Source organism: Coturnix japonica, chromosome 11 (genome assembly GCF_054131305.1).
Source record: "Coturnix japonica strain WE chromosome 11, WE-NBRP24, whole genome shotgun sequence".
NCBI lineage: Eukaryota > Metazoa > Chordata > Aves > Galliformes > Phasianidae > Coturnix > Coturnix japonica.
Window position 1 is genome coordinate 9,014,008 of NC_140673.1, and position 12,486 is coordinate 9,026,493.

The window sequence follows — 12,486 nt, forward strand, 5'->3', positions numbered from 1 at the left end:
TTCCCATTTTGCGTTTCTTTACATCCCAGACATCTATTCAAGGGGTATGGAGTATGGGAAAAGTGCAAGCCAAGAGAAGTACAGTTCTTTTAACAGCTGACACCTACAAATGCTGGTTAATGTGCACAGCATTGGACTGTTTTCCTTATATGGGAAGTATGCAAGTAATCTGATTTCATGGCTAAAAAGGAGTTACTTTAAAGTTACAGCTGCGTACATGAGAGAAGAAAAATGTTTCGGGTATGTGTTAGAAATACCTGGGAAGGGAAACTATATAGTGCACATAAAGAATCTAGTAAATCAGATGTTACATACCATTCTTAGTAGGCACCAAATGTGAGTGTAGAACTAATTTTTATTCTGATGGATCTTTTTAGATTTGCATAGTAACATTTAGGTTTTATTTTGGTTTTATTACGTCAGTAATATTTTCTAGATTAAAATACGTTTTGATGGGACTCCCCTGGAGTTTCCTCTTCTGCTAATTCTACATTGATATTACTTGTTTGCCTACTTATTATATATATGCTATACATGCAAAAAACTATGCTGGATATGGAAAGACCAGTTCTATTTTTTAAATATTCTTTTTCTCTTGTTTGCAGATCATTTCAGTCTTTGTCAGGATCTAGAATATGTTGTTTTTATACTTTGCTTTTCATAACTCTCTGAATACTTCTGACCAACATCTGAACGTGTAACCGCAGATATTTCTTTTTGCCCCTATTTGAATTGCTGAAACATATAGAACTGAAGTCTCAAGACAGGACAGAAAGTCACCTGTGTTACACCTTTGGCAACAGAAACTGGATATTTCCCGCTGTTTTCCTGCTTTGCAATTTAACTGCCAAAAAAAAAAACCAAAAAAAACCAGCAAAAGCAGTAAGAAATCTTGAGAAACAGTGTCTTCAGACAGAATGTGAAAGGAAATGCTGTACTGATGAAGAAAAGATACAGAAAGGTTGTTTTACATCCCAGGATCTGCAGCAGTAAGTCACGGTAAGTCACTGGGGCAGAGATAGAGAAAGAAGATGCAATTATATGGGAGGAAGTAAAAGAATATTTAGCACTAGAAATGGGTTTGTCATGTACTAAACCACTACCGTTCTAATTAAATAAGAAAAGTTACTTAAAAACATCCCCCAGTTAAGCTGAAGCCATAGAAGAAGGTAAGAACTGGTAAGTTACTGTATATAGGAGTGATCCCAAACACTCATTTCTTCTCTTTACGTCTTAAAAGCATTGCAGGAGGCTCTTGGTATGCAGCTACTACCAGTTAGCTAAATTCTTTCAATTCTGAATATTATCTAGATGAAAATAAGCTGCTTCCCTGACAAATGCAAGTGTAGAAGAGCAGACAGATCCATGCTAATAAAAATCACAGGAAGTGCTGATTGAATTAATGTTCAAGAAGTAGTGTACTATAATGTTTCTTTTGTTTATCCCTTTATTTGGCATTGCTTCATTTATCCCACATTTTTCCCCTGTATGATCATTTGGAAATCTCTGAAGTATCATTGAAATAAGGTTGACACAACTCTGCTCACATCCCATACAGATAAAAGCACTGCAGTTAGGATTAATATTAATGCTTGTTTAAAGATATCCTCAAATAAACTGTTTTTTATTTGAGCTGCTTTTTCTGTTGATGAGAGGAGTTCTTGCAGTTCAAAACATGGATCGTGAGAATTTTTATGGGTAAAAATGACTGAGGACAGGTGAAGGAGACAAGCACAGCTAAGCAAGACACTGACTTTTCTCTGTTGTCAGAGCTGGACACGGTCACAGGTATCCAGAGTTTGAGCCTCTATGCTGAGTTCCTAAATATTCACCTGGAAACAAATAACTGGGAATTTAGAAAAATGAGAGACTAATCAGTTATCTAATTCATAAGTCTTATCTTTGCTCAATTCTGGATGTTCCATGTTTGTTGCAGGGGTGTTGGACTAGATGTACCTCAGAGGTCCTTTCTAACTCTAGGGATTCTGTGATGTTAGCTTTGGAGATGAACAACAAAATCAAGTTGCTCTGATAACTTTCCATTCACCCAGGAGTGCACCATATGCTACAACTCTGAAAGCTGAGCTCTAGTCAGACTGGCAGACCCTTGATCGACAGACAAGAGTTTATAATAAGATGGCATAAATTTTGTTTTTCAGAAATCATCTTGAACACAGCTTGTGCTGAAGTGTCTGTCAATCTGCTGTTCATCTAGATCTGAGCACCATTTTCTATGTTTTGTAATTAAATTCACAAGATTTATTTCTGAAAATTTACCATGACTAAAATATTGCTTTGATACCTGGATGTAAGAGGTTTCACTCACTAATCCCATATTTATTCCACATTTATCAAAGGAAAGGACATTCCAGCACTGAATCTAATAGCTCTCTTTTAGGTGTATTGGAACTTACTTTTTAGTATGACTCCATGCTAAGTCTGTGTAAATCTGTATCAGGGCAGTTTTCCTACCTATAACAGCCTGAATGGCTTTGAAATCTAAATGAATACAAGATTATACAAACATTCAGCAAAATTTTACTGACAAATAAGAGACTGATTTCTCTCTTTGGCTGTTTTTATTTTTTTCCCACCAATCCGCCTGAAGGTCTGTCTCTTTCAGACTACAAAGCCTTTAAGGAAGGGTCTGCCAATTGGTATGTTTTTATGCAGTACCTGTTTATGCTACCGTAAATCTAATAGTAGAGAAGCGTTGCCCGTCTGTGTGAAGCATGCATGGACACTTCTCTGTAAATAAAGTTTTATATCATTCAGTTTAAACAGCCAGCCTACTGAAATAAATCCAGAACGTCCAGTTAAATAACAGAGCAAGATATTGTTATTGAAGTGCACTGTCTTCTTACATAAATGTGATCTTCTGTTTAACAACACAATGAGAATATTTTTGCCAGTATTATTTTTTTTTACAGGGTTATTGTATAACCTGATATCCCAGGTAACAGCACCTTAGGTATGGTGTTAAGTACTGTCCTGAGGTTGGATGGTATATAATGAATTATTTCATTATAAGCATCTTTGAGTCTGATTCAACAATTCATATGCAGTCAGAAGTCAAACAACAACTAAACACAAAACAACACCAACAAAAAATGTCTGTGCTTCAGTAGAAGACTTCAAGGAGCAGGTCTTCAGTTTGTATCATTTTACATCCCTGAAGACTCTGCTAATGCTTACGTTTTTTTAGTACAACCTAACATAAGCCAACTTCTGAATTCAGACTCTGGCGACAGCTCCTCTTATATTCCCTCTTGCATGAGCACACACAGCCCCAAAATCCAATCTACTGTGTCAAATATATGCATTTTGTAAATATGTGACTATTTGATAAATGGAGTTGAAGCTTTTTATTTATTTATTTATTTATTTTTAGGTGACTTCTAACAACTGTGATGCGCATTTTTAGCTCACGTGTTGCATGCAGATTGTGCCTGTCTACAGTACTGTGGGCATACAAAGTTTGCTGAGGTGTCCAAACTAGATTCACTGTGAGTACTTCTCCTGTATATGCAATTAAAATGTAATTCATTTCTAGATATCATCAATATTCTGTCACAGTATAAGGGGAAAATGGACTAGACGACCCATGAAGTCTATTCCTGCCTTCATATCTATTATTATTACCTCATATTAGTAAAATTACATTTTCAGGTCACCTATATGTGCTAATTCCCTTTACACAAATATTTGGCGTTTATTAGTTGTTTGTGTCCATTTCTTCATGTTCTATTTATAAGGGATTAAGTACAGGTAGAACATCAAATGTAGGAAAAACCTGATGTTTTGTTGTAAATAATTCATAAAACTATGTTATGACCCTTATTCCCCGTGAGTCATCCACATAATGAGCCACCCAAATGAAGCAGTGAAAACATCCACTTCCCTTGTCATGGGTGTGCCCTGACGGGCTGCTCAGGGTCAGAAACCCATCCATCTCTTTTCACACACGAGCTAATCAATTCAAAGAGGGAAGTGCCAATGAGCTATTGGATCAATATGGTGAAGTATGGAGATTGATCTTATCCCAGAGTGACTGCATTAACAGACTCGTTAGTGTGACCTCTGCCCTCAGGCACGCATTATACAGGATTGCAAGTCTGCTATCAGAATGAAGACCTCAGGTCATTGCTTTTAATAATCTGCTTTGCTGAAAGAATTAAAAGTAAATCTGCAAAGGGATGACTAATGAAAATATGAAGTGCTTTCTTCTCTCATCTTGGAACCCTTGCAAAAATTGGGCCAGCTTTTTGCAGCTCCCACTGCCATTGGCAGTCTGGCACAGGCTGTGCCAGGCTAAAATCTGCTGAGGGTGTGTTAGTACAACCAGTGCTAGTTTGCCTTCCTGTCACAAAAAGAAATGAACAAAAAGAAATTGAGCACAAAACTCTGAAAAGTATCAGCTGTGTTAAAATCAATGAAAGCCTTCAGTGGATTGCTTTGGCTGCTCTGTCTGCTCCAGAGCTAGGCTGAGTGCCCAAGGTGTTTCCCTGGTGCCCGTGGAGTTGCAGTGGCTGTTGCTGCAGTGGAGTTCTCACACTGCCGAGCACAGTGCTGCCAGCAACAGCAAGCACCAGCTCAGGGCCCAGCCGAAGGAGTCACAGCCTGCTGTCACTCAGGCCAAAGGTGACTTTGGTGGCAATTGCCTGAACAACCAGCATGGAGTAGCTGCTCAGGAGTTGTCCCCATGGGCTGTTCCGTGGGACAAGCCTGCAGAGGATCTGCTGTGTCCTGAGCATCTAGTGTGCCGATCAAATCCTGACCCAGTCAAACTGGTGAGGTCCTTCTGCTGTGCAGAGCTCCTTGGAGGCACTGGGTTTCTCAGTGTACATCGTGAGTCCCATCCTGTCCCTTTATTGACCTATGCCGGTAAGTGTCACTAACTTTACAGGATGCCTGTACATGAAGTACTGCAAGGAATGCTATAAGCAACTATTTCAGGCCAACTTGTTTTAAAGACTAATCTTTCTGATATACAGTTTCAGAGATGCTGAACAAAGCTACATTCTGTTGCCTCAGAACATGATGGTCATATTGTTAATACTTCTAAAACAGTGAATAATTTCTTTGCAATGAAATATTTATGCATAAACCACATTGCAATACTGTATTTTTATTATACCAAACATTTTTATAGTTCATTGTATAATTGAGTCAATGAATTAGAAGATTACTAAAAAGGGATTAATGCATTTTTAATGAAACTGAATGATATAACTTCTGTTGTTCACTAAGAATAATGGCAGATCTATCAGGTTTGTATAGATAAGAGCTTTGTGAGTTTATCTGAAAGCCCACATAATGCCTCTCCTTTAACTGTAACTTAGAAAAACAGACTTAGCAATCCTATTCAGGCTTCTAATTCGTTGTTTATTTACATGATCTTTTTTCCACCTTGTGATCAGATCACCTGTCTAATAATGAAAATATGAATTTCTTCAGCAAAATACATCTATATCCAATTGTATAAGACTTCTTGAGACAGTACTCTTTCAGAGTCTAAATGGAAAGACCAAGATAGCCATACAATACCCATGGGAAATGTTTCTGAACTCTTGGGTTAATAGACAGGGGCACTGGTGAGAACTTTCTACACTAACAGTGAGAATGTAGATGTTTCAATCTTCACACGGCTTAATTAGCTCACTAGTCGAAACTGTAAATACTTTCCAGGTAGCAACTGCTGTGCTTAAAAATATCTCAATAGAAAATCCATGTATTAGTATAATACCATGATTGAAATTCTAACACTGCACAAAATATTGCACTGCAGGTTAGAACAGTACTAGCAAATTGAGCTCTGATTCCAACATATATATACAGAGAGAGAGTGTGTGTTCTTTACAATATAGTGTTTCATTTTTTGTTTGAGGGGTTTTTTTGTGATGATATAAGGATAGTGAACATTTACATTAGTACAATACTTATATATTGTGGATGAGGAACTTTATAATGACACTCTTAGAAATATATTTGCATTTTTCCATGAGAGGCATGTAATTAAATGGGCTTGAAGAGAAGGATTCTACAATTTCTTGTATCTTTAAGTAGAAACTGAGAAAGGATATGTGCATATTATGTACATTCATGTTGCATACCAGATGCTGTAGTACTGCTCCAGAACTTTGTGGTGTGAATTTTATAAGACCACATAATTAAGTGGCAAACCACAATGAAATAGGTAGCAGCAGAAAAATGAGTGTACCATTTTATTTCCCTCCACTGCAACGGGATTTTTACATCATATTTTTTCCAAACAAAGAAGCTATTCTAGAAATATTTTGGATTTGAAATGCTTTTAGAGTTCTGCTATTATATATGTAGCCTTCTGCGTGTGAAGCAGGGAACTTTGTACGCAGCTGATGGTTCTAGCCTGAGGAGGAGATTGACTCAGGAAAGCACTTTCCAATTTTATTGAAGCATTTGTTCTGTACTGACTGATGAGAAGTGGAAGCTTATGTATTTTCACTAAAATGGAGGTGATTCTTCTGAACAGGAGCAAGGGAATGTAAACGTAAAGCATACGTGGAACTGAAATATCTTTTCTGTAAATAATAACATCTTTATAAATTGAGTGCCACACATGCAGCGATTGCAAGAAGTAAAAGTTGCCTTCCAGTGAAAAGGTGGTTTGTTTCCCCATAAAATAAACCACACAATGTATAGTCCAGTCATTTTTATCAGACAATTAGGTCTTTAACTTACTGCTAGTGAAAAAATGACCAATTTTCATTCTGGATTTCACAAGTATTTTGTATTATGAATTTTATATCATGGGCATAAAATGCAAAGTTTCTGGAGTAAGAAATGGCTTCTCTCCTTTAATGGCAACTACATGAAAACTGGTCAGGAATACAAGGAACAAAAAACTTTAAGGTGAAGTCATCAAGTTGACTATAAATCTAATTAATCTTATAAATCTGCAATTTACTTTATAGGTCTCCAACTAATACTGTGGTATCACTGCCACGAGCTATCAACAGATGCACCTGTCTGGTGTCAGCATCTATGGCTTCAGTAGGGATATCCGTTAGTAGTATCTGTTTAGGTGGCTGTTATTTATCTGCCTACAAGTAAGTGATACTTATTATTTTGTCATCAATGAAACCTCTCATTTTAGCTTCGGTGTAACAGAGGAATGGCTGAATGCATTTTTTAAACGCCCTCATTCAGATTTCCACTGTGAGCAGCTTACAGACTGATAGCATTCAGGAAAACTCTAACAATAAAAAGATGATCTACTGGGAAAGACAGAATAGATTGGAAATACATATCTAGAATGGAAATGCTTCCTTTGCCTCTGCAGAATAAATAATAAATGCTTTCCAGGTAATGACTACAGCCCTTTTGATAACAGATATATTAATAAACTAAAAACATCTGTAGATTGACAAGTGTTTTGTGGGCTTATACTGAAAAGCCAACCACTAATTATGAAAGCCTGACTCGACTAATCAATTATTCAGATAAACATTAGGTGCCTATTATATGCATAAACATGGGAATTATATTTCCCATAAGTAACTTTCTAAAATAACAAGCCCCAAACATGCAAATTTGAAATGGAGAGAAGCAGCACTATTATGCACTTACTGCACGTGCAGACCTCCCACTGAATTATTCAGGAAACACTGAACTGGGAGCCTCAGTCTTCTGACTCTGAGCAGCATGGCAATAGCAGCACATGCCATGTTGTATTTGTTATGCATGTAATATTGATTTAGCTCGTTCTTGCTGGTCATGTTTCAAATTCATTTTGTGTTTAGGAGATAGAGGAAAGGGGAAGCATCCCTGGATTGCTATTTGCAATATATTTTTACGCCTGTTGAACACAAGATTATCTGATAAATTAATAAGGCCATGGCTTCTGAGTGCGGGAAGAATACACGTTTAAAAAGGAGCACAAGTAAGGTAATGAAGTGTATTTAGAAGAGGTTTATATTTGCCTGATTCCCCACCTTCTGCATGAAAAGATTGGGAGAGTGCGAGCATTATAGAATAGATTCATTAGTGTTTCAGTTAATTTGTAAGGCTCTGAACACAATAAGGCAATGCCCGATTGTTCTGTGCACTTAGAAAAGACCTCACTCTTAAACAGAATACAGCAACAGGGATACCAGAAATAGATGTGACCAGACACCTGATGACAAACAGTGACAAATCCCACTGACACTGCCATGACCCCCGGTTAGTCAAGATTTAATTAAGGAGTATAATTAAGTCAGTGGAACAGAACACTAATGAGTGTTGATTTTTTTTTTATTATTTTTTTTTTTTAATAAGGGTAATTACACATAAGAATACAAAGTAATCTTGGTCCCTACATCTGTCATTAAATTAGAGTATAGAATGACAATCAGAGCTTGAAATACTCTTTTGGTGTTTTCACCCCCTTTACTAGAATAACACAGGTAGGAACAACACAGCTCCAGTCAAGCATCTGTACACGTGGTAGCAGATGCTACTGGCCCAATTCCTGCATGTGTCCAGCATGTCAGTAATGTGACCTTGGTGGCCCAGTGCACATCAGTAAAGTTAAACACGCATGGTTCTGTCCATCACTGTGTTTGTACTTGTTTGTACCACTCAGGGGGCATGCCAGCTCATTTTCTAACAAGTGACATTCTGTTGCTCTTCTCTTTCAATTAACATCCTCTAGATTTAATTTACTGAGTCTCTTTATTACAGCAAGCAATTGATTACAAGGAGGACATATACTACAGACCATCTCTGTGACTGCCTGCAGGCTGGGTGCAGTTCACCTTTACAGTCAAACAGCACATTTCCTACAGCAAAGGTATTTTATGCCTGATCTCTGGTTCTCTGGAATTTATCTCTAGGCAGTTGAGTGAGGTAGCTGAAATATCTTTATCAACGTGATTTTTGCTTTTATTTCAATCAAGATAATATTGTAAAGTAGATTTACTTAAACAAAATGTTAAACGGGTGGAAAACATCAATGTGAATGATGATGACAATGGTAGGAAAAAAACAATTTTCCTATGGTCTCTAAGATTTAAAGGAATGCCAGGGCCAGCCTCTGCTGGGATTACTCTATCTGCTCCCAGCTGGTAGCCAGCAGTTCATGACAGCCTTTTATCCGTTATCAAAGCAACAAGTGGAAAAGCAGATCCTCCTGACTGCTAACGCTCTGTTCAGTTCTCTCTGTAGAATTTCTGTTTCTAAATCTTTCCTTTTAACAACTCCTCAGATTTCCTTCCTACTGCTGCAGTAGACACTAAATATGTCTCTCAAGTCTCTAGCTCACTTGTCTAACTTAGACTCTGCAGGGCATTAACGGAAGAGAGAATAATTGCATTACAACAGGACATCTTCTACAGGGACTGACTGAAGTTCAGCACGATCCTGATCCTGTTCACACTAAGGTGCTGAGGGTTTAGCAGCTGGATTCAATAACAGCAAAAGCAGACTCTGATTACTCAAACGATGCACTTGCAAATGCAACACTTCTATGACAGTTTCAAATGCAAACATGAGGTAGGATTAAATTTAATCTACTATCCCAATTTTTATAAGTAGAAATTTTACTATATCAACAGCAAAGCACATTATATTGAAAACATTTCGCATATGTTCTGTGCTTACTTTCCTTTTCTGCTCTTATAGGGAAAATAAGAATGTAAAATTTGGAACTACTGAAATATAATTCAGGCTGAATTCTTTCAAACAAAATCTATCCACTGAAACAGAACAGTTATTTGTTATTATAACATATATATAGTAAAAATTTACATCCCAAATTCTGTAAATCATTCTGTCATTGAGTAGTGGGTCTTAGAAACACAATCCTATAACAGTTATTACAAGTATATGTAAAAAATCAGCAGAAAAATTTGACTAACAAACTCCTAAGTAGGGTACGTTAAGACCATGAAGTATGTTAAGAGTTTTTAATTATTTTCTAAACTGTTTTTTTAACCAAATTTTCTGTGGCATGTGATGGGTGTGCTTCGGCAGAGGATGCTGTGGGAACACTGCTGGGTAGGACATACAGGGACATCTCTCCTCTCTGTACTGAGCCTTCTGCCTTGTTGCCTGAATCTCTGCTTATTTTGGCCAGTCTCAGATTATTGGCATTCAAAATGGCATGAGCTGGCCATGGGCCTTCAGAATCTCAGCTGTAAAGCAGCCAGTAATGTCACATCTTTAGGAGGTGCCTGTTGTCACTTCTCTGGAGAGGGCACTGATAAAAGGCATGGGATCACTGCTCTTGCTCTTTCCTGTAAGCTCAAGCATGTGAAAACCCTTGTGAAAACGAAATACAATAAAAGAAGAGGGCTTGTAAAAACATCATGTAAATGATTTTCCTGCTTTTATCTCTACACCGGCATGTGTCAGTGTAAAAGAGTGGATTAGGCAGGCTTGCTTCCGTCTGGGCTGCAGACACACGTATGCATAATTGATTCCTGACATCTTCTTCTCCCCCATGCTGTCCCCACGAGGCCACCCCTGTCCAGCTATGTATGAATGAACAGAAGTGTCTTTCATCCCCCACTTGCTTCCCGGTTCAAAAGGAACTACAAAAATAGCAGCAACAAAAATCCAGCAGCCTGCCAAAAGGCCTGCACACGTCCCATTCTTAAAGGCATGTGAAAGGTTGGAGAGCTCAGCAAAATTTTTATGTACGGGAGCAGGCCCAAGGAAAACTCACACGCCATAACCAATTGTGGACAGAGGATCATCTATCAGCAGACAAATGCAGGAACTCCAGAATGTCTCTCCTCAAATGAAATAATATATCTTTGAAAGCCAATGCCCGTTTTAGGCCTGAGGCCCATATATCAAGCCTGAGAGGCTTGTGGATACGCTCCAGGGCCATTAACCTTCCACCTGTTTCCCCTTGTCCTTCAGGATGAGACCCTGCCCTTGATTTTACTCCCTTCCCCTGTTCATCTTCCGACAGAGTGTAAATGTAAAGCAGAGGGCCTGTGAAATAATTCAAAGGCAATGGACCAGGGACATGGTTACAAATCTCTGCCACTGGCACTGTGACTTATGCAGGCAGTTTGTCACACATGAGCCAGGTGACCTCTGTGACATAACAGAGAAAAATATCGCCCGAGATCAAAAGATGAGATTCAGAGCGCTCTAACTAACTCTGGTGCGGGCAGCAGCGGCCTGGGCTCGCCTCCCTTCCTGGTGTAGCCAGAGGGTGGGCTGCATTCCTGCTAATTGAAGCCACCTCGTTTGCTCACCTCTCTGCCCAAACCATCCTTGTAATACCGCCATCAGAACTGGATTCCTTCTAAAGCTGCTGCTTTCCAAAATGGCTCATAGACGTGAATTGACAGCAGACGGCAGAATGTTCATCAGCAGATCAAAACAAACACATACCAATCGGAAACATCAAGAGTCACTTCTGCAACTGAGTCTGTGTTAAATCAGTAATTTTTGGAATGCTAAGTGACAGTGAAGCTTTGTGAAAGCATCTCCTTCCCCGGTACTGCAGCGAGAAGCCCTTGTAGCCTAAAACATTTACTGAGATTCAACGCTCATGGCAGTTACAATGAAAGTGGAGTTAGTATCAAAAATGATGTAGTGCAACCAGATAACGCAGCATCTGTATTGCTTGATATTTTACACAGACATACTGCAGAACCAGAGTATCAGTCCTTTGGAATAAAGTCTAATCAGATGGATTTTTTTAGGAAGATCTTGAAGCCATTTTTCAGGCTGTGTAGTGTATAGGAAGTTTCCCAGCTGTTTTCTACATTCAGGACATCGCTGCTGGGTGCAGACAAAAGAAGTCTAGTGCAGTGTTTCTCTTCCACTCCCCATAACCTAATAGTATGTCTGGTATGGACATTTAATTTTGCCTATTTCATAAAACAAAATTAAAAAACCCAACCACAACACAACTGTTGCAGTATCCCGAGCATGATAATGAAATAAGAAATACAACTGTAGCTAGATCAGCCTAAATCCCATCCTAATCCTAAATCATTTTGGCACTTGCCACCACCTAGTTGATGAAAACCTCCGTTTAATCCTTGAGTATATATAAAAATGCACATAAGCAGGCACATGCGCAACATCTAGTGTGCTACTTACACGTGTGCTACGCGTTATCTGACTAGCTAATTTCATCCAGTCTTATCATAAGCTGACTTTGAACATTTTGTATAGAGTTCAAGCTCCCTTGCAAAATGATCTGAATGGATAATGTTCCACTATTAAAGCATTTCTCAATTTGCTCAATCTAAAATCATGAAAAATTTTGAACTACGGTTGGGACTTGAGGCCAAGCCATTGCAGTAGTTAAAAAGAAACGTGCGGCTGAAAATCATTTCATTGACAAAAGCCTGACATAGATCACTAAACTACCCTGATGCAGTACACTGCAGCCGTAAATGCAGTAAACAGAAGTTATTGTTAAAGAAAGATTACTGTGAAGTGTTACTACATGCTTTTGTAAAAATAAGGCAGTTGCTTGATTTTACAGTGCTAAAA

General features: G+C 38.3%; 1 protein-coding gene and 1 long non-coding RNA gene across 6 annotated transcripts in view; one reads left to right on the top strand and one right to left on the bottom strand.

The window, feature by feature from the left end:
* Positions 1 to 12,486, bottom strand: part of NR5A2 (nuclear receptor subfamily 5 group A member 2) — an 80,625-nt gene that overhangs the window by 41,420 nt on the left and 26,719 nt on the right. The window lies entirely within an intron of this gene.
* On the top strand, positions 6,954 to 8,812 carry LOC146759007 (uncharacterized). Its single transcript, XR_014932620.1, has 3 exons — positions 6,954 to 7,088; positions 7,782 to 7,926; positions 8,704 to 8,812. It is a non-coding gene; the product is annotated as an uncharacterized LOC146759007 (long non-coding RNA).